Source organism: Nicotiana attenuata, chromosome 1 (genome assembly GCF_001879085.1).
Source record: "Nicotiana attenuata strain UT chromosome 1, NIATTr2, whole genome shotgun sequence".
Lineage (NCBI taxonomy): Eukaryota > Viridiplantae > Streptophyta > Magnoliopsida > Solanales > Solanaceae > Nicotiana > Nicotiana attenuata.
In genome coordinates, this window is record NC_031989.1 from 20,610,172 (window position 1) to 20,615,423 (window position 5,252).

Consider the following 5,252-nt stretch of genomic DNA (forward strand, 5'->3'; position numbering starts at 1 on the left):
AGATTATGATCATACTACCCCACCCCCAACCAAAGATCATGCATTGTCCCCAATGCATATGTAAAGCAAAAGAAAGCTCAAAGACTCCCTGGGGCGTAATAGGCGCTCGGGGAGGCTGCAGGATTTGGAACATCTGCTTGCTCGGCTACTGGTAGTGAAACTGCAGCTGGTGGAACCTCAGACTGGGTGGAACCTGTCATGGTTGGAGCAAGAGGCTCCAATTGCTGTGAGGGTGTAGCAGGAAGCTTGCCCTGCTGTGATGCTGGATCTGGGGCCTGGGAGTTGCTAGCCTCGCCCGGTGATGGCTGAGTGGTCGAGGGATGTGCTTTGGCGACCAAATCTGCTAGCGAATGTGGAATTGTTGTCTGCATAGCTGCTTCCTCTTCATTTGTGGCCCTTGTAGAGACAACAACCCATTTACCTTTGTCTTGCTGACCCTTAGTGTTCTCACCCAGTGCCTCTTCATCCGTCTCCTCTCACCCAGTGCCTCTTCATCCGTCTCCTCATCTCCTGACTCCCCCTCATCGGACTCCTCAGTATCTCTAGATTCATCATGTGAAGGAACATCAATATGAGCAGGAATAGACTGAGCCATGGAGGCCTCAACATGTTGTGCCTCTAGGGAAGTCATCAATTTCGTGAAGTCAATATCTATGCCTAGGATAGAAGTGTCAGCACCCTGCTCTCCATCCTTCGGGAGGAAGGCTGTCAAATCAAACTTTAAACTCTACATCTTCTGTAGCTCAGCCTTGAGGTCACTCACATCTCGCCGAAGCTGTGACATACCTCCAACTTTACCCCGCTCAACCTTCTCAACACGCGCTTCAACGTTCTTGAGGCGATCCTCATAAGTCTGATGTTGCTGCTGAAGAACAGTCACGGAGGGTTGAATAGGGGACAATTCTTGTCGGATGAGGTTTGGAATTTCCTTGATGAGTCGGTCTACCTTAGCATTGGCATGCTGAGAAAGTAGACCCATCTTGGATAGAGCTGGAAATGGAACCTAGGAGTGTGTCGTAGATGACTGTGGAGTAGCTATAGAGGTGGCTGGGACCTGAGAGGTGGCTGGTAGTACTGGACCCTCTGACACTGTCGTATCTGCTGGAGGAGGAATGTGAGCCTCAGGCGGAGCTGTAGTTTCCTTTGCTACTGTGTCACTGATTCTCATGATGTCTATGTCTTTGGTAGCATATTCCATTTTGCCGTGCCAAGGCAGAAGAGGCACACGTGCAGCTTGGCAAATAGCACGCAATAAGAAGTGCTTTATCGGTGTTTATGTCGGTTTCATTTCTGTACTGCATCAGACGGGATGTGACAAAGCTAAGCCAGTAGCGACCCTCCCTGGTGAGATCCTCCTTGAAAATTTTGTGTGCTGGGTCAATCTAGGCTGGTGTCCCCTTTGCTATCACTGAAGCAATCCAGGCATACTCAGTGTGTTTGTTGGCTACCTTGGCATTATATTCAGTTGTTCTGGCTTCCAATTTGGGAAATATCGTTCATTGATCGTCTTAGGACCACACCCTACTTCAACCCCTCGTACTAGGACCGACTTTGAAAGGATACTGTTGCGTTTCTGATGAGCAGTCCTCGAGGAACCATAGGAAGAATAAAATTCCCTCACAATTGTCTCATTGTACTCATCCGGGATCTTAGTGAAGAACTCCCACTTTATCTGTTTGATGGTTTAAAGTATGTGAGGGTAATGTTCCGACAGCCCATTTAAGCTCAATTGCTTCTCCTCTAAAATTTTCCTCTTAGAAAGATCCGCTTTGTACAAATCTATGGAGTCCTTGACCCCAAACCGAAGGTTAAGATCCTCCCCCAGCTTCCTACGTGCCTTAGCCTGCAAATCAACCGGAGGTCTGAGGTAACTCTGTGACTCCTCCTCTTCAGACTGGGAGGAGTGCCCAGTAGTAATGTTGAGTGCCTGAGATCGCTGCCTTTTTGCTAGTCGTGCTTGTTGGCTAGGATTGGCAGCCCGTTTCTGTAGACTATCGGGTGGTGTTCGTGTTGGATTAGACCTCTTTGGTACCATGCCTATTGATGAAACATTGGAGGAGTGGTAACAAATTTTTTTTGTTATGCGATGGGTTATGCGGTCGCATATCAAGTATGCAGACCGCAGAACCATCGCATATGTTATGAAGCAAAAAAGTATTAACAGTTATGCGATCTCAAAACCACCGCATAAGTGGTTATGCGATTGCAAAGAGACCGCAGAATATACATCAGAAAACCTTGAGGGATTGCCTCAATATGCGGTACCAATGCAGTTCGCATAACATGTATGCGATCGCAAAGAAAACCGCATAATCCGTTTAAACCTAGGGCAAACTAAGGGATAAAATGCAATGGTTATGTGGACCGTAAAGACATTATACGGCACGCAAAACTCATCGTCCTTATGAAAATTAACCCTCCCCCAAATCACGTGGGTTCCTTTTTCCGTTCATTCAAAGACCCAAATCCATTGCAATTTATTTTACATGTTAGAGAGAGATAGAGATAGAGGGGTACTCAGACTTTCCCCTCTTGGATTCGTGGCCAAAATCACACAATCACTCCCTCAATTCATCCTCACCAACTAAAATCAAAAACATCTAATCCCCTATCATGCCAGTCAATCCATTTTAAATCAATTTGACCCTTTTTAAGCACCTACTTTCAAACGTTCTTGGCATTTGAAATTGGTTGTATTCACAAGGGGAAAAATTTAGAAAACAAGATAAGAGTGTAGAACGGAGGAGAGAAGTCGGAAATCATACCTGAGGTTCGACGACTCTACAATGGAATTGAGAAAAGTGGTGAGTGTGTTCGGATTCTTGCCATTGTTTGTGTTACCAGTTTCCGTCTCATTTTTTGTTTGTTTGTTTTCTTTTTTTTGTTTTACTTTCTTGTATTTCGTTCAAATGTGGGTGTGTGTGTCACAACTCCTTTTTCCTACACCCCCGGAAGGGGAGGGTATAAGGGAGTTTTTCCAATTAAAGGACAATCGAAACGAGATTTGTTATTAAAAGATTCAGAGTCGCCACTTGGGATAATTTAGGTTGTCCCAAGTCACCGGTTCAAATCCCAAATCGAGGAAAAGATTGACTCTGTTTTACAGTCCGCAAACCAGAAATCCAGGTAAGGAATTCTGTTAACCCGGGAGAAGGTGTTAGGCATTCCCGAGTTCCGTGTTCTAGCATGGTCGCTTAAACTATCATAATTGGCCTATTATCTTATTTTAATACATGTTTTAACCTATGGTTCAATTTTAACTTTATAACCGCTTTTATTTAATTATTTTTTAGGAAAGACTCAACGTCATCTAAAACACGTCTTGAACCACGTCACATAAATGCACCCGCGATCCACGACACATTTTATCTAACGTTGTTGAGATTTGGATTTGGGTCACATAAATGCACACCCGAGTTTAGGAAAGTAACTTTTAAAATAACGCGCCTAAAGCAACTACACATTTATAACTTTGCGTGGGCAACGAAAATTTGCTAAATGGCACGCCTCGATTTCTAAGAATAAAGAAGAAGTAATTAAATGAGGGCCATGCATTTTGAGATTTTATTCGGCGCGGCGCACCTCAATTCCAATTTTAAGAGGGAATTTACTAAATTTCGGAGGACCACAAACTATTTGTGATTCAATTGTGAATGGCACGTCCCAATTTCTTTCAAAGGAAGTGCATTCAATTAAAAGAACCTCAGATATTCATTTTAAAACTAATCAGGTATCACAACTACGCTACGGGAACCGTACCCATGACACAATGATTTCGCGCTCCATTAGCCATTTTCAATATTACATACTTCATTAAACAAACCCGATTCCCACGACCCAACTAGCAATTGACCAACACATTTGCAATTCAATAGGAGAGCCAACATAATAACAAAAGTTCAGTAGCACTTAGCAGGAAGCTTAAAAGGTTCCACAGGGAGATTGTTGGAAAAACACCATTATGACATAAGGGATAATGCAAAAATAAAGACAATAAATGAATCAATCCTTCTCTAAGTAGCGACAAATGTGTGATAAGAAATGTTTAACCTTGTGGAAGTTAAAAACCAAATCTATTTCACAGACGTTGCTAAAGAATTGATCCAAATTTTCGACAAACAAGTGGATGCTTTCCAGATAAGCTAACTCGTTATCAGTAATATCAACACAGAGTGAGAAAAAAAAAGATCTTCAGTATATAATCTGTGGGTACGGAACTGTTAGGCAAAAATTTCTTTAATACCAATTGAAGAACCAATGGATACACTATTTTTGACATTAAAAAGCCGACGAGAATCGACTATTGAACTGGAACAGAACCGCGGACCAGCAGCAACATTCCAACGACGCTGGAAACATCTTAGGCGTTAGGTCTGCATTTGATGGGTGTGTGTCTAAGTTCAAAGGAAGAAGAAGAAGCTGAAAAGGGTCGTTCGATGTTCTCACAAGGTGCTCTCTGCTACAGTTATAATATAAAAATATAAAACTAATTTTAATTAAGTGAACTAAACTGTAAAACATAAAACTATTTTTTGTGTTTTCAAGATTATATAAAAATAAAGATAAGGTACTATTTTTGAATATTTTTTATTTAAATTTACCAAATTTACGTAAACTAAAATATTTTTGTAATTTTTATTTTTTTTTTGTAATAAAATAAAGTAAAAAGAAAGTCAAAATCAGTTGAAATAAAGATATTAAGCCTAAACGAAATATTTACATGCTAAGATATGTAAAATCTCGGGGAGGGTCAAAAATCACATGTCTACAGCTGCCCCTCTTTGACTGGAAACGCGAAGAGTTTTCAAACAAAGAACGACTACACAGGTTTTTTGACCCGACTCTTATTTAGGGAGACTAAAACTAAAAGAAAGGAAAATGTGACCGAGCCATGGTATCTGAGCTGCCTACATATCCTTGGCTATAAAGGAATCAGGCCACGTGTAGTTCAGAAGTGGATGAGGTGATGGAGTACCGAGGTTGAGAGCCGAGCGAGGTGCCGTCGAGGTTCCGATTCGCGGTCCCGTTATTACATCAGAAACAAAAATGAAAAAGACTAACTAAGCCTATCAGCTACAAGTTACAAGATTCCTATCTATGAGTCTTCTGAAGCTTGATCTTGAGTTTTGGTTGGTTCTTCATGCGGACTCTGATCTGAATCTTGATGCTTGTTAGCTGCAGGTGTTGGTTCAATCTTCTTTAGCTTTTCAAACCAAGACGGGACATGCAGAGCTTGTGACCTGAGCCCTGTC